Source organism: Panthera leo, chromosome A1 (genome assembly GCF_018350215.1).
Source record: "Panthera leo isolate Ple1 chromosome A1, P.leo_Ple1_pat1.1, whole genome shotgun sequence".
NCBI lineage: Eukaryota > Metazoa > Chordata > Mammalia > Carnivora > Felidae > Panthera > Panthera leo.
The window spans coordinates 36600008-36622957 of record NC_056679.1 but is presented as its reverse complement, the minus strand read 5'-3'; the positions used below and the strand labels follow the sequence as shown (position 1 = coordinate 36622957).

General features: G+C 37.4%; 1 long non-coding RNA gene across 1 annotated transcript in view; it reads right to left on the bottom strand.

Moving 5' to 3' along the window:
• Positions 1-256: 256 nt before the first annotated feature.
• LOC122199146 overlaps positions 257-22950 on the bottom strand; it is a 47758-nt gene continuing 25064 nt past the window's right edge. The window contains exon 3 of the long non-coding RNA XR_006193378.1: positions 257-623. This is a non-coding gene — a long non-coding RNA (uncharacterized LOC122199146). The remainder of the gene's footprint in view (positions 624-22950) is intronic.

Genomic DNA, 22950 nt, shown 5'->3' with positions numbered 1-22950 from the left:
AAGCTAAGGGTTTCACCTTAGAGCTAAGGCAAGAAAGTTTACCTAACTTTCCCAAGAACCCACAGTTATTAAGTGGTAGAGACAATATTCCATTCTGGGTAGTCAGGTTCTAAAGCCCACATGCTTAATCACTCCACTCAACTCTCTATTTTCTATACCTTTTTCATTAGAGTAGCCTCTGAACTGTACCAATCAACCACCAAATGCATCCATCTGTTTAATCTGTTTAGCCAACAAACATTTACGAGGGGCTTACCAGGTACAATGCACTGTAAGATCATAAAGACAAAACTACAGAGCTAGTTTCTGCCCTCTAAGAAATTTAAAGTCAACGCTGGGAAACAAATAACATAGAAGGCAAGGTCAATCCAATTCCATCAGAGACAACATCTAACTACCCCCAACCTGGGGAGGAGACAAGAGCACTTTCTCTCTGTATCCAATATCTTCCACATCTAAAGGGTGACCAGAAGGTAGCCGGTGAAATGTCGTTGGGGCAGAGAGAAGAACGTGTCCATGAGCACGAACAGAGAGATGGTTTGGTATGTTCCTGAAAAGCGATAAGCTGGCAGCTTGCAGAGCCAAACTGTCCTGGAAGTAGGGTGGGAAGTCAAGACGTAGGCCTGGAGAGGAAAGCATATGTCACATCATGAAAGCATGCCTTTTACTCAGAGCAAACAAGGAGTCACTGAAGGTTGATGAATTTTCATCAAAAGAGTGGCAAATCAGAACTAAAATGCTTTAGGAAGAAAATTTTGGCTATCGCTCATTTCCCATCTTTTTAATATCATTAGCTAACCATGTTCTCTATATGAATACATGAAAGAGTGAAGCTTCCTCCCTCTTTCCCTTATTAAGTCTACAGAACTTCACCAATGATTCAGAATAATTGTCCTTGAGGAGGGCTCTTTCTCAAAATTCTGCAATAAAGTATGCTTAATTCTTGCCCCCAAACTCTTTTGCTTGTCTTTTTCCTTTGGCTTCACAAAGCAAAAATGGAACACAAAACTGAGCAGAAGGAGAAAGCCGCTGCTCTGGATGTGATGAATGGCAGCGTTATTATGTTTAATGCTCTTCTCCTGGAATGGGTTGCTTTTTAGAAAAACATTAGTAAATGGCTGATAAAACATGCCAAAAGTCCAAGTATATTTAATTCAGTTCAGTCACCTAACAACTATATATGATTGAAGCTTTTAATGGCATTACAACTTCACCCCTTGACGTTCTTTCTACCTTCAATTTTAAGACATAAACTCCTACACTTTCTTTCAGTTTCAGAAACCACTCCTCTATTGCATTTTAGTTACTATACTTTTTTTTCTTTTTTGCTCTTGTATATGAGCCATGTAGAAAAGAGGAGATCAAGTATCTATATGTATATATTTATTTACATCTTAGTAAAACTATAAAACAAATGTCAGTGTATCTATCATCCAGAATAATATATGAGAAAATAAAAACAAGTAAAAAAATTTTTTTAGTGTTTATTTTTTTTTAATGTTTGTTTATTTTTTTTAGACAGAGAGAGACAGAGCATGAATGGGGGAGGGTCAGAGAGAGAGGGAGACACAGAATCCGAAGCAGGCTCCAGGCTCTGAGCTGTCAGCACAGAGCCCGACGCGGGGCTAGAACTCACAGACAGCGAGATCATGACCTGAGCCGAAGTCGGATGCTCAACCGACTGAGCCACCCAGGCACCCCTAGTGTTTATTTATTTTTGAAGGAGAAAGAGACAGAACGTGAGCAGGGGAGGGGCAGAGAGAGTGGGAGACTCAGAATCCCAAGTGGGCTCCAGGCTCTGAGCTGGAGGCAGAGCCTGAAACAGGGCTTGAACTCACAAGCTTTGAGATCATGACCTGAGCTGAAGTCAAACACTTAACTGACAGAGCCACCAGGCACCCCAAAAAACAACTTTAAAGCCCCTCTTATACTTCTTCCCACATCCCTCTCCCTCTTCCCAGAAGTAGCTACTATTCTAATATTTTTGTTAGTTGATCCTATGTTTTCTGTATTTATGTGGGAATCTCTAAACAACACAGCTTAGTTTCAATCATTTTGAACATAGAATAAATGAAAACAGATTAACAGTCTGCCATGCAGCTGTCCCCAATCAAGCAACAGTGTTCCTATGAAGCTTCAGGGCATTGTCCCTTATCTGTTCAGCAAGATCCCAAAGGAGAGAAGAGTTACCATGAAGAAATTTGTGATAAAGCCTTTGTCAAGTGGAATGAACCCCAAGAAAGTATACAAAACACCTAGAAAGTTCTTAAGAGTTATTTATGCACCAACATGTCCATTTTGCCTGAGGAGAATATAGCATACAATCAGGAGAGGACATCAGATCTTTAGAATTTTACTGACAGGCAGCAGACTGAAAGGGATGCTCAGCTACATACATATGCTGCCTGTGGTGACAAATTAAATATGAAGATGATAGCAAGAGCCCAAACTGTGGAGCTGGGAGCCATGGAGAATTATTCCCAGGCTTTGAAACCTAATGGAGGAAATCCTAATATTTGCCTGGCTAGGTTTCAGAATTTTTATGGGCCAGAAATTCCTCTGAGGCTCCCATTTTATTCCTTTTGAACAAGAATGCTTATACTAGTTACACTATGCCTGCTCAATCATTACATGTTAGGGGTATCAGGGAAAGACAACTTGTTGGTTTTGTTTCACATGTCCATAGATTAGGAGAGGTGGTATTCAGAAAGCTATACTTAAGAAACTATACCCAGAAAACTTGTTTACACCTGGCCCTGGTTTACAGCTAAGATGTTGGATTTTTAAGCTAATGCCATAATAAAATAAGATAGAGCTTTGGGAAGGGGTAACTGTATTTCGCATTTGAGAGGGCCATGAATTCTGGAAACCAGAGGATAAATGATGCAGGCACCACTAAGATCGTCTCTAATAATTCCTGCTTGTTGGTGTCCTTGTGTAGTCCCCTTGAGAAAAGGCTGGTCTTCCTCTCTTCTAATTAATAAAATATGGTGGAAGTAATAGACCGTTACTGTAAAGATTAGGTTATAAAATAACTATGGCCTCCATCTTCAGTTGGTTTCTTCTCTCTCTCTCTTTCTCTGTCTGTCTCTCCATTTCTGTCTCTCAAATTGCCTATGGAAGGGCCCATATGTTGAAAAACCAAGACCCGCCTACAAATATGGGAATGAGCCTGGAAACAGATCAACCCCTCCAATTTGAGCCTTAAGATAAGACCACTGCCTTAGCCAGTAGCTTGACTGAAACCTAACAGGAGACCCTGACACCCAACTAAGCTTCCTCCGTAATATTCCTGATCCACAGAAACTAGAAGATACTAAATGTTTATTTTAGGTTGTTAAGCTTTGGGTTAATCTGTAATGAAGAAACAAATAACTAATGCAGATTTCTGTTGTGTGACAATACAAAATTAATATATACTCAGATCCTCAGACAATGAAATGCTTAGTTATCTGATTCCAAAGTCTGGATGGTTTATCAGACAAGACCAATAATTCTATAAGACTAACTCCAAAACTTCTGAGCCAGAAGGGCTGAATAACCAGACTTGATACAAAACTTGGTATCCTCAGTGACAACTGTTTAAAGAAAAGGGATTATAGCAGTAAAAATAAAATGAAAATTATAATAGTACCTTACATTTATATAGGATTTTAGGGTTTACAGAGAAATTTCACATCAATGACCTAATTTTATTCTCAGAAATAACTCTATGAGTTTGATTATTCTAATTTCAATTTTAAAGATGAATAAAGTAGACAGCAGAAAAGTTAGAGACCGGCTGAAAGTCATCCTCTAATAAGTGGCAAAACTGTCCTTAAACTTCTGCCTTCTGAGTCTATAATCCACGCTTACCATGTCTCTGGAGTCTTTCTCATTGGGTCTAGGTGTAGGGCAGTCTGTGGTTGTATAGACGCAGAAGAATAATTCTAAAATGCCAGATGTTATTTGATATAAATGATAACTAAAACATCTCTGATAATGCACTAGCTTATTTAGGTTAAAACAGCTGATAACTAAATGGTTCTACTGCATAACAAAATTATCAGGCCTTATTAACAAACCAAATCATTATTACATGAGCACTTTATTTCACCATCAGTAGCCTTTATATAAAAGAAAGCAATTTCACATTCAGAGCCATGATGCTTTGTCTCTGACTATAAAATTGGAGGTGTCTAAAGATATGATAAAAATCCAATCACATCTTCTCTCATTTTTTGCCACTACAGTCATTCTAAAATATTCAGGGCTCCAATTTGCCTCAACTTGCAGAAGGCATGGAAAGTAATTTCCTGTAAAGAAAGAGCACGTGGCAGATTATCTCTATCCCATACATCAAAATAATGTAGCATTCCAATCTTAAGTTAAAATAGACCGAAGAGATCCTATGGTTTTGTGTAGGAAGGGATTGAAAAATATTCAAGAGAATATGCCTCAGGACAAAAAAAAAACTCTCAAAGGAAACTTTCTAAATATCACTGTTAAATTTTGACTCCCAATCATTTCAGAAGACAGGTAAGCAAAAATTTCTTATATTTGTTCTTCATTTCTCCCACTCGCCAAAGACTTTTTATTTTCCATTGACTGGTTAGCAGTAGTTGTGAGATAGAAGCATAAATGTAATTTTAATTTTTTAATGATAAATCTAAAGCCATTCTCATAAAACAAAAGTTGGTATTTCACATCTTCTAAGGTATAACTTTTAAGTTTTTCAAATTGAAAAAGTTTACATTTATTAAGGGTTTCAGATGCCTAGTGAAAACTTGAAAATTCATTCAGGTAAGATATTTCTGCTTATTTAGGACTTTTAATGGACAAATTTTTATATTTTTCTTTTGAGTATTTTAAAACTAAAGATATCTGCATAAAAATAGAATCTGCATTTTTAAGACTTCATCTGTTCCTCATTCTTCTTAACTCAAAATTATAATATTCTGTTTACAACATCATAATCCTTTCCATGGAACAAAATCTGATGTAATAAAGGACAATTATGACTTCAAGTGAGCAGTAAGTACAGGCAGCAAATAAATTCTTTCATGAAAAAAGCTTTGTTTACAAAGAATTTCACAGCATTTGATGTAAAAGTCAATATTTTACACCTGTTTTTTTTTTTCAGCAGCATTCAACACATTTTACAATTCTAAGGGCAGTATCTAATGTCTCATTAAATGAATAATATCATTTTAGCATCTTATAAGGAAAACCCTAATGAAATTATCATTCTCCTTCACAACTAAAAAGAGGAAATTCTTGAACTCTTAGCAAAAAGAAGTCTGCTGAAGATGTTGTCTCTGTGGAAATTTTAAAAGGGTCATACATTTAGTTGATTGCTGTTTTGAGCATACGGATTAGACTGGGTTTTTCTGCATATCTTTGTGAAACATGTATCAGATCATGTCAGTAACTTTCTTAAACACTTCGATATCTCCTCTACCACTCTCAAGACAAAGTCTGAATTATTCTGCATGACAGATGAGCATGTTCAGATTTTGTTCTCTGAATATCCAGCATTGTCTTTCATCTCTGTCTTCCTCCTCCTCCAATCCCCTATCCTATCGACACACAGACTTACCACTTTTTAACATTGCAACCTCTATCACATCTTCAATAGCTTTTTTAAATGTTAATTTATTTGGGGAGGCAGGGCAGAGAGAGAGTGGGGGACAGAGGATCTGAAGCATGATGGACGCTGACAGCAGAGAGCCAGATGCAAGGCTCAAACTCACAAACCATGAGATCATGACTGGAGCTGAAGTTGGACGCTTAACCATCTGAGCCACCCAGGTGCCCCAATAGCTTTTAAAGTTTATTACTTGAGGGGCATCTGGGTGGCTCAGATGGTTAAGCGTCCAACTTCAGCTCCAGTCATGATCTCGCAGTTTGTGAATTTGAGCCCTACATTGGGCTCTGCACTGACGTTGGGCTCTGCTTGTGATTCTCTCTCTCCCACTCTCTCTGCCTTTCTCTCTCTCACTCTCTCCCCCTCTCAAAATAAATAAACTTTTTAAAAAATGATAAAGTTTATTACTTAAGAAGTTATTCTTTCCCGAGCCTCAATTTGGTCACCTGGCAAACACCTTCCAAAACTTAGTGGGAATGCCAAGTTTTTCCTGGTTTCTTTTTTTTTTAAATGTTTATTTATTTTTGAGAGATAGACAGAGTGTGAGTGGGGAAGGGACAGAGAGAGAGGGAAACACAGAATCCAAAGCAGGCTTCGGGCTCTGAGCTGTCAGCACAGAGCCCCTGAATTGTTTCTTGATCTTCAGGCAGAATATGTCATTCTCCCTTCTGGATTCCCAGACTTTATTCAGTGATAGTATTTAACAGACTGGGTTTGGATTATTTGTTTCTCTACTCATCTCTCTACTAGAAAGTAAGCTCCTTGAGGTCCATGTCTCCAAGATGACAAATAAAAGAAAGATGTTTATTATTTGAACAGATGAAGGATCGAAAGAAGGGAAGATTGTCTGATTTCACGTTGGAATATATCTAATTAATCCTAACTAGAGATCAGACTGGTGACCCAAATTCTGATACAAAGGTAAGGAAAAAATGACACTTTATGATTTTGTATATTTCCTCATATAACTATTAAAATGAGGACTTAATATGTCTTATAAAAGAGAAAGAGTATGTAAAGTTCCTCAAACAGGGCAGACATTACCATAGCTAACATTTAATGGACTCATTTTATGTACCGGGTATGATCAGCGTTATTCCATTTGATTGTTAAAGAAACTTTACAAGGTAGATTATCATTAGTCCTATATCCCAGGTAATAAAACGAATGAATGGAAAAAAAGGTTACAGCTAATAATTAAGGAGGAACTGGGGGTAGATGCTCTTGTCTGTTCATCTTGAGCCCAAGTTCTCACTGCTACACTGGAAGTCACCAGATAATTTACAAAATAAAAAGCATCATCTATTGTTTATGTATCATAAAAATGGTTGCATGAATATTGCATTACAAAAGTGACAAAATAAAATTTCCCCAAACATAGACTATTAAAGCCACATATTTCTTTAATTAGAAAGATCCACAACAAGGAGCAGGAAGCAAGACAGAACCTCACATATACTGCTGATTATAATGTTACCTAAAACAAGCCTACCTGTCCCTAAGTATTGCCAGGAAAAAACACACATCACGTTATTTGCTACTTAGCCAAGGTCATCGGAATGTTGAGTAAAACACAGAGTTCATTTTCATGACACTTTTTAGATATTCAAATTAAGATATTTAGGTTCAGATAAATATAAACTGTAATTATTATTAGCAATAATATAATTTTGTCTTGTAAAAGAAAATGTTTGCTACTTTAACTGGAGTTTGATCCCAAGGATTACTTTGCAACAATTCCATTCAGGTGAATATTTCTTCTAAATGGCTTGCACACAGACAAACCTTCTAAAGTTCAACTCAAATTTATGCATCTCTGACATATATAAACAGACACAAGAGCTGCCATTAGATGACAACCTTAAACATCACTCAGAAATTCCCTGCACACAAATATCCTCGAGGCAGATAAATGGTTTTTGCAGAATTTCTTTTCCAGCAGGAAAACTACAGAGCTTATTTTGCCCCATTATGCTCACAGCATGTAAGTGTGAAGGAAATCATAAACATTATCTACCCCGGTGGTCCTCCAAAGTGTGGTCTCCATGTTACGAGCACTAGCATGGCCTGGGAATCTATTAGAAACCTTAATTCTCGGGACTCCCCAAACCTACTGAATCAGAAACTAGGGAGTGAGATCCATTAATCTGTGTTTTAACAAGTTCTCCAGGTAAATCTGATACATGCCAAGCTCCAGAACCACTGACTTACCCCCTGCTCTTGTTTTCCAGGTGAGGAAACAGAGTCCTTGGGTTCTGTAACTAACCAACTTAATCCGATCTAAACATAATAATTTCTTGTTCAGAAGCCAGTAAGCTCTCCTAGTCTTAATTTTCCTTTCACTGATTACCATAGGAGTCAAGCCTCTAAGCCACAATACAGAGAAGCCATTTGGTTTACTGGATCCCAGTGAATTTAAAGTCTTAAGATCTGAACATACAAATGGAAAACACCAGAGAGAACTTTATTCTTCAATTAAGACGAGACAGCTGCTTCACTAAGAATATACAATTCTTGTAATTGCCCCAGAAATCATCTCTATTATTGATTTATTCAAAATGAACCTATTTTAACTTCCCTATTAAACCCAAAGGAAAGACAAAATTTCCCCTTTCTTAAAACAATCCTTACATTTCACCATTTCCACTGGACACAACCCATCTGGAGGACCCACATACAATGGAGATACAAAAGTGAGAACCTTGACATGTGTGAGAATTACAATGTGTTGGGGTAATGTGGAACATCTGGAGGTTTAGGTTGTCTGGTTTGAGCCCTTACCCCATTTTGGTTCCCAGTTCCAGTATAGTTACAAGCCTATCACTCTCTCTGGATGTTTATATAATCTAAAAATACTTGTTCCCTTTCTGGGAGAGCAAGGCAAAATTTGTCATCATTGAATAACAGCATACCAAGAGCTTCTCCAATGTTCTGTATGGATTTCCACATATGCTTAGGAGTATACTTCCAATGTGGATCTCGAAGGAAGTACAATTTGTATGTATATAAAATTTTATTTAAGAACTAAGAGAATGTATCCCTCTACTCATTTGAGGACATGTTTTTTTCTAGAATTAGAGATTATAATTCAAATCAAAAGCATACATGAAATAGGAGGCCTGATAGCAATTGGCCTACGCGAGATCCTCTTTACAGATTTGCCAACTGCTTCTCTAGTGTCTGCAAACTCCCGTGTCCATGCACAGGTACTGCATGTTCACTGATTATTTCCTATGTTGGTCAGGCTTCTATTTGAAAGACAGTACTTCTTATTCTTAAGAAGATGTCACGTACTGTCATAAGAATTTGTGCTGTGCGTTCTGTGAAGATATTAATGCTTCCGTAGGACTGATCTTTGTCTTCTAATTTCAACCACCTGGTGTATCAATATATTAACTAAACTCTTGCTAAGTCTCCTAAGGCTAATAAACATTTCCTCATCTCCAGGATTTATTTGTTTACAGTACTTTAAATTACTAGAGATCATAAAGAATAACCCTTCATCTCCCTTATTGCTATGACCTTTCAGAATGAAGAGAGCTATAAAATTTAAAAAAAAAAAAAAAGAGAGAGAAAAAAAAACACCTCTGCTGCAGCATTTCAAGCCTTTACGACAGTATCTGGCTCGCAGTTTTCTCAACAGCTTGCTGCTTTCCTAATGATCCCTTTTTCAGTTTTATTTCCTCAAATCCATTTATTTTCAGGCCTGCAAGGGCATATCCTCTTCTGTCTCTCCAGATACATAATACAAGTTTCCAGAGATTAAAAACTATCTAATCACAAATTAAGAGAAAAAAATTTAGGAAGAGGTTGCCTGTTGGTAGGGCCTCACCCGAAATCTCTGCCCTGGCACACTCAGAAAGTCAGCAAGAGCAGGGGCTCTCCTTCCCAGATCGACAGTCAGACACAGGTTCATTTCACAGGAACGGCGCATGACAACTCACTCTGGGAACAGAACAGCACATGACAACTCATTCTGGGAACAGGATTTGTTACCATGCTTCTACACAGTATTGAGAACTAACAGCAGTAGCCCGTGTTATCACACTCAGCAAATAACGCATAAAAAGTCATGCTTAATGTGTTAAAAGTTGTTGATAACAGAAAGGAAAGTCATCAAGAGAAAAACCTCAGACCAATGCTAGACCAGGCTAGCTTTAGAAATATACCATCCCCTAACTATATACAGCGAGGTGGGGCGGCGGGGGGGGGGGGGGGGGGGGGGTTGTACTTTGTTCATTTGTTTGTGTGTAAGAAAAACACCATGTTTCTCTTTTACTCACACACAATACTATTGACACCAAATGTGTGGGGTTTTTTCCAGACCAAGCAATCCTCTTTGACATCAGCTGAGTGTCTTACAATTTAATTCCATTCTGACAATAACTGGAGTTAATTCACACACTACAGGTTAAGGGCTCAGTCTCACAAGACAGTCCCCCAGTTCAGATGCCAATAGCAAGTAGGAGGTCCTCAGGTTAACCACAATTTCTACCCAACGCGTCTACATATCAGCTCCCATGACCCTCTCCTTGGATTTCAGCATTTGTTAGAATAGCTCACAGAACTGAGAGAAACACTTATATTTATAGTTTATAATATAAGATATGATAAAGGATACAGATAAACTGCCAGATGAAGAGATACAGTGAGGAAGATCTGGAAGGGTCCCAAGTGCAGGAGCTTCTTCTATTCCTGTGGAGTTGGAGTGGGTCACTCTCCCAGCACACAGAAGTATTCACTAACCAGAAAGTTTTCTGAACCCCACTTTAAGGATTTTTACGAAAGCTTTATTACATAGGAATGATGGGTCATTAATTTAATCTCCAGCCCTCTCCCCTTCCCAGAGGATGGGTGGTGGGCTTAAAGTTCCAAGCTTCTAATCATGGCTTGATCTTTCTGGTAACTTGCCCCCTTCCTAAAGCTATCCAGGAGCCCACCAAGAGGTACCTCATTAGGTTGGGGGGGGGAGGGGGGGCGGGACATTCCTAGAACTCACAGAATTCCAAGGGATTTGGGAACAGGGATTTAGGTCAGGAACAGAGTCAAAGACCAAATAATAGAAGAAAAAATGTTCCTAATACTCTTATTACTCAAGAAACTATAAAAGGTAGGAGCTCGGTGCCAGGAACCAGAGACAGAGATAGCTCTAGATTTAAAGTATAGGTATAGGTATAGATGCACATTTACAAAGCATTATAATAGATAATACATTTTCTGTTATTTTCCAGTTCACCTATTGAAATAACCACATTTTCTGATCAATGAATTTCTTGTTTTAGATTTCTCTTGTTTTCTACAATATTCCCACTGGCTTCCACTTCTACCAAGGGGTCCGCAATGTTTGCTGTGGGTTTCCACATTAGGGGCAGACTTTAGAAATGCTTCGGAATGCCGAGTCACTCACAAACACAATAAACTATTCAATTCACAAAATGAGCCATTCATTATACTGGAGATTCTCACTGTAGACACAATTATTTTCATTCATTTATAAATATTTTTGAGGGCTTATAACATGCTATCCTCTGGACCAAACATTTGGGGGCAAAAGATGAATTAATCGTGGAATCTACCTTATGCCATTTGCTACATTTTAAAGGATGAGTCAAACTTAATGTGTTTTCCATGCTAATTAGCTTGATTTTTTTTTGTTTCTTTACCTAAAAATAAATACCTTTCCAAAAGAAATATATTTCTAGAACTATTAAAACTGCCCATCTATTTTCAGAAATGAATGGTCCCTCAAAAATGCTCATTTCCAGAATAATCTCCAAATTTTAATCATTTGTACTTTTATTACAGGAATAAATCTCTAGTATCTTTTTAAAAGAAAGTTACAGGTATGGTCAACTGTCCTCTGTAGAAAAGTACTAGTCTTTAATGTCCCACCTCTCTACTTCTATGCTTTCCTTGGCTTTCTCAGTGGCCCCACTAAGTACACTAAGGCAAAGGTGCCTCAAAGCCAGCCCCAGGTGTCCCCCCTCATAGAATCTTCCACCTTTCCCACCACGAGCCAAATTAGTCCAGACCAATTTGAGCTGCCTGCTTAGGGTAGAACACACCATCTGTACTAATGAGGCAATAACTTTTTTTTTTTTAATTTTTTTTTTTTAATGTTTATTTATTTTTGAGACAGAGAGAGACAGAGCATGAGCAGGGGAGGGGCAGAGAGAGAGGGAGACACAGAATCTGAAACAGGCTCCAGGCTCTGAGCTGTCAGCACAGAGCCCGACGCGGGGCTTGAACTCACGAACTGTGAGATCATGACCTGAGCCGAAGTCAGACGCTTAACCGACTGAGCCACCCAGGCGCCCGGAGGCAATAACTTTTAACGTGCAAATGTGTCACTCCTCCCAAATAATTTGTGTGTGTGTGTGTGTGTGTGTGTGTGTGTGTGTGTAATTTAAATACATAATTCCTTAAGTGAATGAACTGCTCTATATGGGAAATTAAGTTCTCTGTCATATGAGCAAATGAGATATTTGGGGATAAAGGGTCTTTCAGTATTCAAATTAGATCAGCTTCAGAGGTTCTAAGGATACGCCTCTATTCTCTTCACCTCTCCAACACCTACAATCTTTAAACATCAACTAAAATCTCATCCTTTCCACGGGCTTTTCCCTACCACTTCAGCCCTGAAAATATATAGCACTATGAGCCCCACTCTGCATTATATGAAGACATCATTCTACGTCATTCATTCATTCATTCATTCATTCATTCATTCAAAGCTACTTACTGAGCCCCTGCCGTGTATTAGGTGCTGAAGAACACTGATAAATACTGTAATAGGTACGGGAGATTTAATGCTATAATACATGCCCTCAAGAGCTTTCAGTCAGTTAAAACCAACACCAATTAAGCCTATGAAAAATTAGAGAATATGAACCTGTAACCAAACTTTGATCACTATACTTCACAAAAATTCATGTTATAATGAAACTATAGAATTAAGTAGCCTTATTAAAATTTTTACTCACAAATTAAAACATCGTGAGACTAGTTGAAAATTAACCAAAATAACATTGAAGCTGAATACTGCAAACAACAATGCATGTGCTTAGTACTGTGCCTGGCACACAGTAATCTACCATAGTTGCAGGTGCTGATCCACTTGTGATCAACTGAATCCAAACCTCCAGTTCTAAAATTCCATAGACATTTCTGATAATCACTGTTGCCTTGATGGATAACACCTACCCTATAGCAGAACTCCATCTTCCAAGGGAGAATAACCAAGGTAAACTTTCAGTTTTAATTAATTAATTAGTTAATTTGTTAATTAACTAATCTTACACACATTAAAACCATATGCCAGGAGATAGGTTCAAGATGGTAACATAGAAGATCCTGAACTCACTACCTCCCACAGATTGACAAATATGTAACTACAAATGGAACAATTTCCTCTGACAAAGACCAGAAAACTGGATGAAGAAAGCCTCTACAACAAAGAACAAAAAGAATAGCACTGAGAGGACTAGGACAGGCAAAGACACCATCTCACCAAAAAACCCCAGTGCCAACTACAGTGATCCACAATTAGGAGGGATCTCTCAAAAATATAGAACTTTTGGGGGTAATAACAAAATATGGAACTTTTCCCTAAGGAGTGGGGGGTTTGAGCTCCACATCAGGCATCAATGATCCTGCACCAGAAAGACAAGCACTCTAAATGTCAGGCTTTGAAAACCAACAAACATTACATCCAGGAAAACCAAAGAATTGCAAGACAAGAAAAACATGCTTTTAAAGGGCTCCTGTGCAGACTCGCCCACCCCAGGATCCAACCCAAAACACCAAATTGGAAATAGTCCTCTGACTATATATATGAAGGGCACCCACTAATTAATCTTGAAGTGACAGCTAGAGAGGTAGGAAATACTGAGACTTTTCCCAGGGCCTGAGACACTGATAGGCACCATAATTTCATCCTCGTCCTACTTTGCTAAGGTCACCACCAGAGGGTGCTATTTTGGAACACTCCCTCTAACCTGTTAGAGCTGGTGACCACACTCAGCTAAGAACCCCACCCACCCCTTGCAGCATATCTGCATGTCATGGCCAGGACAGGCATTAGTCCGGCCCAACCTGTGCCTTAACACAGCTGTGATCCATGGCCAGGCTGGACACCAGTCCCAGTCACCCATCATATCCCAGCATGGCCATGTGATGTGGCCAGCAGGAAACCAAGCCCACCCATCCCTGTGCAGCACACATGGCCATGCATCACAAAGAGGCACTAGTCCTGCCCACACACATGCCAGACACATGGTCTACTACAATAGATGGGTGCACACAGCCCACACGAGGGACACCCCTTGAGCACCTAGCTCTGGTGGTCACAGAGGATAGTGCTTCTAGGCTTCACGTGGCATTTCCTTCACACAACTGCTCCTTCAAGACAAGGAGAGGTAGTTGATTTGCCTAATATATGGAAATAAACACAAAGAGGCAAATAAAACGAGAAGACAAGAGAAATATGTCCCAAATGAAAGAACAAGACAAAACATCAGGAAAAGACATTAATGGAATGGAGACACGCAATTTAACGGATAAAGAGTTCAAAGTAATGGTCATAGAGATGCTCAGTGAACTCAGAAGAAGAGTAAATGAACACAGTGAGATCCTCAATAGAGAGAAAATATAATAAAATTTCAAACAGAAGTTACAGAGCTGAGGAACACAATAATTGAACTGAAAAATACACTAGAGGAGTTCAAAAGGAGATTGGATGGAGCCAAAGATTGGATCAATGACCTGGAAGACAAAGCAACAGGACTCACCCTGACAGAGCAGCAAAAATGAAAAGAATTTGTTAAATAAAGATAACTTAAGTGACCTTTGGGACAACATCAAACAGAACAACATTCACATTATAGGAGTCCCAGAAGAAGAGAAAGAAAAACGGTCAAAAGACACATACAGGTCCAGGAAGCCCAGAGAGTCCTAAATAAGATGAGCCCAAAGAAATCCATACCAAGACACCTTATAATTAAAATGGTAAAAGTTAAAGGTAAGGAGATATTCTGAAAAGCAGCAAGAGAAAAATAACTTACTATATACAGGGAAAATTCATAAGGCTTTCAGCAAATTTTTCAGCAGAAAGTTTGCAAGCCAGAAGAGAACAACACACCATATTCAAAGTGATGAAAGGAAAACACTTTCAACCAAAAATTCTCTACCAACTAAGGTTATCATTCAGAATTGAAAGAAAGATTAAGAGTTGTCCAGATAAGCAAAAGCTAAAAGAGTTCATCACCATGAAACCATCCTTGTAAGAAATGTCAAAGGAGTACAACACCCATTCATTATAAAAACCCTCTATAAAGTAGATCTGGAGGGAACATAATAAAGGCCTTATATGAAAAACCCACATACTCAAAGGGGAAAAACTGAGAGGTTTTCCCCCAAGGAGAGGAACAAGATAAGGACGCCCACTCTCACCAATTTTATTCAACATAGTACTGAAAGTCCTAACTACCACACTTAGACAACATAAAGAAATAGAAGGCATCCAAATTGGTAAGGAAGAAGTAAAACTCTCACTATTTTCAGATTACAAGTGATACTACAGAAATACAAAGGACCATAAGAGACTATTTTTACACCAGCAACCTACAGGAAATTAGGCAACCTACAAGAAATAGATAAATTGCTAATAATATATAATCTTACAAGACTGAATCAGGAAGAAACAGAATTTCTGAACAGACTGGTTACTAGTCAGGAGATTGAATCAGTATTCAAAAACCTCTGAGCAAATAAAAGTCCAGGACCAGAAGGCTTCACTGGTGAATTCTACAAAACATTCAAAGAAGAATCAACGTCTATTCTTCTCAAACTCTTTCAAAAAACTAAAAAGGGGGGAACACTTTTAAACTCACTTTATGAGGCCAGAATTACCTTGATACCAAAACCAGACAAGAACACCACACACACACACACACACACACACACGTGCACACACACGCACACACACATACACAATACAGGCCAATATCACTGATGAACAAAAATGCAAAAACTCCCAGTAAAATATTAGCAATCCAAATTCAACAATACATTAAAGGAATCATACACCATGATCAAGTGTACAGAATATATTCCAGGGATGTAAGAATGGTTCAATATCTGCAAATCAATGTGGTACATCACATTAACAAAATAAAGGACAAAAATCATATGATTATCACAAAAGATGCACAAAAAGCATCTAAAAAATTGAATATCCGTTTATGGTAAAAACTCTCAACAGGGGTGCCTGGGTGGCTGAGTCACTTAAATGGCTGACTCTTAATTTCGGTTCAGGTCATGATCTCACGGTTTGTGGGATTAAGCCCCACATCAGGCTCTGCACTCACAGTGCTGGGCCTGCTTGAGATTCTCTCTCTCACTCTCTTTCTGCCCCTCCTCTGCTCTCAATCTCTGTGTGTCTCAAAAATAAACATTTAAAAAAGAACGTTAAAAAAATACTCTCAACAAATTGGGTATAGAGGAAATGCACCTAAAAACAATAAAAGCCATATATGACAAACCCACAGCTAACATACCCAATGGTAAAAAGCTAAAAGCTTTTCCTTTAAGATCAGAAACAAGGCAAGAATGCCCACTTTTATCACTTTTATTCAACACAGTATTGGAAGTCCTAGCCACAGCAATTAGGCAAGAAAAAGAAATTAAAGGCATCCAAATTAAAAAGGAAGAAGTAAAACTGTCACTATTTGCAGATGACAAGATACTATATATAGAAAACCCAAAAGCCTCCAATAAAAAAACTGTGAGAACTAATCAATAAATTCAATAAAGCAGCAAGATACAAAATCAACACCAAGAAATCTGTGGTGTTTCTATACACTAATAACAAATTAACAGAAAGACAAATTTAGGAAATAATCCCATTCACAACTGCATCCAAAAGAGTAAAATGCCTAGAAGTAAATTTAACTGAGGTGAAAGACCTGTACACTGAAAACTAAAATACTGATGAAAAAAATTGAAGACAACACAAACAAATGGAAAAGTAGTCCACACTCATGGATTGAATGAATTAATATTGTTAAAATATTCATAGTACTCAAAGCAATGTACAGATTTAATGCAATCTCTGTAAAATTCCAATGGCATTTTTCACAGAACTAGAATAAATAATTATAAAATGTGTATGACATTAAGAAAGATCCCAAAAAGCAAAAACAATCTTGAGAAAGAACACAGTTGAACATATCACATCCCCTAATTTAAACTATACTACAAAGCTATAGTAATCAAAACAGTATGAAATTAACATAAAAACAGGCATAATGATGAATAGAACAGAATTGAGAGCTCAGAATTAAACTCACACATATATGAGCAATTAATTTAAAGGAGCTAGGAGAACACAATGGAGAAAGGATAGTCTCTTCAATAAATGGTGATGCAAAAACTGGACAGATGCATGCAAATGAATGAAACTAGTCCACCATCTTATACCACAAACAAAAATTAATTCAAAGTGGATTAAAGACTTGAATATCAGACCTGAAACCATAAAATTCCTAGAAGAAAACACAGGTGGTAAGCTCTTCAATATTAGTCTTAGCAATACATTTGTCCATCTGACTCCAAAGGCAAGGGAAACCAAAACAAAAATAAATAAATGAGATTATATCAAAGTAAAAGCTTTTGTGCAGTTAAAGAAATCATCATCAAAATGAAAAGTCAACCTACTGAATGAGAGGAGATTTTTACAAATCATATACCCGACAAGGAATTAATATCCAAAATATATAAAGAATTCATACAACTCAGTAACAAAAAACAACTTAATTTTTAAAATGGCAGAGGATCTGAACAGACATTTTACCAAAACACACATACAGATGGCCAACAGGCACATGAGAAAATATTGAACATCACCAATGATCAGGGAAACAAATAAAAACTACAATGAGATATCACCTCACACCAGTTAGAATGGCTATCATCAAAAAGACAAAAATGATAACAAATATTGGTGAGGATGTACAGAAAAGGGAACCATTGTACACTGTTGGTGGGAATGCAAACTGGTGCAGCCACTACAGAGAATAGTATGGAGATTTCTCAAGAAATTAAGAACAGAACTACCATATTATCTAGCTGTTCTATTTCTGGGTATTTATCTGAAGAATACATAGATGCTAATTCAAAACAATATATGTACCCCTATGTTTATTGCAGCATTATTTATAAATAGCCAGGAAATGGAAACAACCCGAATGTCCACTGATAGATGAATGGATAAAGAAGATGTGGTATATACATACATATTTAACGGAATACTACTCATCCATAAAAAATGAAATCTTGCCATTTGCAACAACATGGATGGACTTTGAAGGTATTATGCTGAGTGAAGTAATTCAGACAGAAAAATACAAATATCATAAGATTTCACTCATCTGTGTAATTAAAACAAATGAACAAACAATACAAAAACAAACTTATAGATAGAGAAACCAGATTGGTGGTCAGCATAGGGGAAGGATGTAGGATGGGGCCTATGTAAAATGGATGAAGGGTGTCAACTGTATGGTAATAAATGGTAACTAGATTTTAGTGGTGGCCATCTTTTTCTGCATAGAGATATCAAATTATAATGTTGTACACCTGACCCTTGAACAATGTGGGAGGAGCTGAAAATCCATGAATAACTTTTGACTCACCAAAAATTTAACTATCAGTAGCCTACTGTTGACTGGAAGTCTTACCAATATCTAGGCTACATGGTTCATCTGCAAGCTTTTAAAATTGTCACAAATCTCCAAGACATGTTCAATATATTTACTGAAAAAAATTCACATATAAGTGGGTCCATGCTGTTCAAGCCCACATTGTTCAAGGGTCAATGTATAATGTTACATACCAATTTTACCTCAATTTAAAAAAAGGTAATCTAAAATAAAATTAAATGGACAAACAAAACATATGTTAGGCATTGAGAACATAAAAATAATTAACTACAACCCTGCCCTCAATAATTTCACAGTCTAGCTGGAAAGACATTTAAGGAAACATAATTTCAAATCCTGTAGTTGTCACACTGGTTGTGTTCTGTGAGCACACAGGAGAGAGACCTAACCCTGTTGATAAAGAAATGAGCCAGAGATTTGGTCTCGTGGGCATTCTAGGCAGCTGGACTAATAAAGGTGCAGAAGAATAAGAAAATAAGGCAGAAATGTGCATGAATTGTTCAGACAAATGCTAACAGTAAATCTGGTACTCAGGCTACATGTGACTAAGTTGCCTATAAAAATATATAACCTCTGAAGGCTGGGCAGGTGGGAGAGTGTCAGATTGAAGGGCCCATATGCCATGCTCAGAGACTTAACTAATAGGCAGTAAAAAAACAATTAATAAAATGGGTTTTAAAATTAGAGTATTTCACTCCTTGTTTTCTCAAGTCTTCCCAAATTAATAAGCACAAGGAACAAAAATTCTACTCTTATCTTCAATGAAACTGAAAACATTTGTAGTAGGAAACTATATAAAGACTGAACTCAGAGGAATGGCTAATAAATTTTCACAGCAAAAGGTCAACTCAAACTGCCGGCGGAAGAGTACATTTACAAGAAGCTAGCTGGTTCCTCCAAGGAATGGAGGAACCAGGTACTACAGAGGTCATGGGGGTGGGTAAAGAACTGCAGACAGCGAGATTGTTTGAAATTTGTATAAAAAGCACATACAAGTTTCCAAACCTTCATTAGGTCTGGCTACTGTGCCATAACCACAGGGAGGGAGGTATATATTCTGGAGAATTTGAACCAGAGAAGTTCCTGATTCATACATATATACATAAAACTGCAGATCTTGATGTGGAAGTCACCAGTGAAAAGCCTGGATACCCTACCATCCTCAAGCAAAACCAACATTTCAAATAATCGTTACCCAAATACTCGAACCTCCAAACATCTTTTCAATGTTTACTCTTAAGTAGGTATCAAGAACAATAATGAGCAGACATTTTAGTAAAGTCTTTAACATAAAATGTAGGGACAAACATACCAAGTAACTTAAAAGAAATAAAAGTAATGCAAGGATGAGATGAAATAACCAAACACAGTATAATTAATATCCTTTAAAATGTACAAATATTATAACCAAAAAATAAAAATAGGACATTATAAAAGAAATGAAGAATAGCTCTTAGAAAAATTAAAAATAAAAATAAGAGACTCCAAACCAAAATTTAACTAGAAAAAGGGAGTGAAAGAAATATTTTAGAAGGCTGAAGTAGAAAAATATGGGGAAAAAAGATAGAAAATTAGGGAATCTATCTAGGATATCTAACATACAACAAACCGCAGTTCCAGAAAGAGAAAAGAAGATGTGATGACAATTATAATTTCCCATAAATAAAAGGTACCAGTCACCAGATTGTAAGATTATATGAGCAAATAAAAAGAGTGTTGTTTGCAGCTACCAAGTTTTCAGATGGATTTTATGCCAGGAGGTAATTATTAGGTCATTATTACCCAGCATAAGTCATGCTCTACATTCTAGCTGCTCAGGGTGGAAGGTGGTCCTGCCTTCTGTTTAGGGTCACACATTCTAGGGGCACCTGGGTGGCTCAGCTGGTTAAGCATCCGATTCTCGGTTTCAGCTCAAGTCATGATCTCACCGTTTGTGAGTTCGAGCCCTGCCATGGGCTCCAGGTTTGGAAGTGCAGAGCCTGTTTGGGATTCTTTCTCCCTCTCTCTCTGCCCCGCCAATCATATTCATTCTCTCTCTCTCTCTCTCTCTCAAATATAAATAAATACATTTTTAAAAAAGAGTCACACATTCTATAATTCACCAGTTTTAAGAGAGTTTGCTCACAAAAATGCACAAGCATTCTTCAAGTCTTTGTTGTATTCTATTAGCCAAGGCAAGATTCACTGCCAAGCTAAGAATCATGTGGGAAAGACTACATAAAGGTATAAGAAGAAGAGGGATTCACTGGGGACATTACTATAATAATATATCCTATTAGACCAAATAGGGTTACTCAGAATTTGGATCTAGACTGAGTAACTTAAAATAAAAAGAACAGTAAAAAAATATTCCATACGATGTTGGCTTGGCTTTCATAAACACGCTAATCTTAGCATTTATACTTATTTTCAACTACATATTTATTTGTGCACTTGCTTTTTAACATCTGTTTCTTGCTTTACATTGTAAGCTCTATGAAGACAAAGACCTACCTCCTTTTTTTTTTTTTCAACCTCTATTGGCTCAGGAAGTGGCAAAGTGCCTAGCCATTGTGTTTTGGTTTTGTTTTTATGTTTATTTATTTTTGAGAGAGAGAGAAACATAGTGTGAGCAGGGGAGGGGCAGAGAGAGGGAGACACAGAATCCAAAGCAGGCTCCAGGCTCTGAGCTGTCAGCACAGAGCCCAACACGAGGTTCAAACTCACAAACTGTGAGATCATGACCTCAGCTGAAGTTGGACACTTAACCAACTGAACCACCCAGGCACCCCCTAGCTGTTGCTTTTTATATGAAGTACTGGAATAACAAATGAATGCCCAGAAATGGGCAATTCTAGGGTCCATGATAGCACCAAAGACCTGTAGAGCCCAGGAGGAAGACAGCTGTTTAGCTACTTTAGCACATAGGCTGATGTGAAGAGGTCATTTGTGTATCTCACATATACAGAGGTTCACTAAAGGTGCATTCAATATGAATATAACAAAACAAAATGCGATCTCTGATCTTGGTTAGCATTTTTCTCTCCGTCCTATTGAGAAGCTTTCAAAACTGTGTAAATGTTCCTGCATTCACAAACATTTCATTTTAAGAGCAGTTCTCAAATTCTTCAGTCCAGGACCACTTTATACTTGTCAAAATTACCGAGGACTCTGAAGAGCTTTTGTTTATTTGGGTTTTACTTATTGATATTTCTCCTGCTATACAGTCCAGCTGAGAACTTTTAAAATATGTAATCATTTAAAAAATAACAATAACAAACTCATTGCTGTAACATAAATAACAAATGTTCATAAAAAGGAAAAACTACGTTTTCCAAAACCAAACACTTTAGTGAGCAGAGTTGTATTGTTTAACATTTTTGCAATTCTCTGTAGTATCTATCTTAATAGAGAACTAGATGGTCTTTTTTCATTCATGTTGTTGCCACATTATGCATCACAGAGCCTCTGGAAAATCCCAGTGTGTTTATTAAAGAAAGAAAGGAAGGGGTGCCTGGGTGGCTCAGCTGGTTAAGCGTCCAACTCATGATCTCAGCTCATGTCATTAGCTCAGGTCAAGATCCCAGGGTTTGTGAGTTTGAGCCCCACATCAGGCTCTGTGCTGATGGCATGGAGCCTGCTTGGGATTCTGTCTCTCCCTCTCTCTCTGGCCCTCCCAGGCATGCATGCATTCTCTCTCTCTCTCTCTCTCTCTCTCTCTCTCTCTCTCAAAAATAAGTAAACTTTAAAAGAAAGAATAAAAATTAAAAAGAAAGGGAAAAAAGGCAAATAACATATTAGTATCATTATGAAAACACTTTTGACTTTGTCAGTTCTCTGATACAGAACTGGGTATTTGTCAGGCATCTGGCAAGTCAAAGTAGTAAAAACATTTTCCCGTAAAGTTGGTCATCTTCAAGATAATACAACCTCAAGATACTAGTTAGAACCCAAGAAAATGAATTCAACTGTTGGGATTTCTTAGTACCAAACAAAATACTGTTCTACACGGTCTGTTAATATAAGTTCATTACTTAGTGGAATAAATTGGGCTGTCTTATGGGTTTATCATACATAATGTGATCAGTTTTATAGCTCTTTGAGCAATAGGTAGTGATTGTTTGCATCTCTCCTTTCATTTCTCAAAACTGAAAACAACTCTCCAGGCAGCTCTTTTCTCTTTAGACACAATCATAATCTTATGTTAATTATGAGATAATAACTAAAATTTCTCAAGTGTTTCACATGTTTCAGGAAATGTTCTATGTGCTGTATTGCATTGTTTTATTTAGCCCTCAAAACTAATCTCTGAGGAAGGTCCTATTCTCATAATCATTTTATAGTTGAAAAAATGAAAATCTACCAAGACTAAGTAATCTGTGCGTGGTCATACAACTAGTAAAAAACTAATCTCAAGGTTTTAACTATAGTTCCATATAGCTTCCCTATTCATATCTGCTACTGGTTTTCATGTTAATGACTTTCATTTTAATGGCTTTCAATGACTTTTGAGGCCTCGTCTGGGAAACTAACCTTGTTTTCAGAATCTTGCCAATGTCAAAGTGTGTACCCAATTCTATATCCCCCACGGAATAAGACATTTGGACCACAACACATTCCTGCACT